The sequence below is a fragment of the Pteropus alecto genome, unplaced genomic scaffold (assembly GCF_000325575.1).
Source record: "Pteropus alecto unplaced genomic scaffold, ASM32557v1 scaffold101, whole genome shotgun sequence".
In the NCBI taxonomy this organism is placed as follows: Eukaryota; Metazoa; Chordata; class Mammalia; order Chiroptera; family Pteropodidae; genus Pteropus; species Pteropus alecto.
Genome location: NW_006432945.1, coordinates 13,593,914 through 13,594,274, shown reverse-complemented (window position 1 = coordinate 13,594,274; position 361 = coordinate 13,593,914).

Sequence of the window (361 nt, the reverse complement as noted above, 5' to 3'; positions counted from 1 at the left end):
AATTTCTCTGTGCCTCACTTAAAAAAAAATCCTAAAATAGAATTTGTACTTTTGTTGTGATTAGGAGACTATTGTAACTTCCCCCCTCCCCGGATTTTGTATATACCCATTAGGATGATGTTTGCAAATGTACTTGGAGAGCTTTGAAGTTTATTCAGACATTTAATTTTATAGGTTTTGATTCTTATTTGGAAGAGGACAACTTCTTTTCCCCAAATTCTCATGCTATTACTCTCATGGTGTCTCAAAGAAGACATTTTGAAACATTTTAGCACATGACGTGAAAGACTAGTTTTTGGAGGTCTTTGTATTTATCTGTTTAATTTTGTGGTTGGGAGAGAGCTGGGGGGAAGAGGGAAAG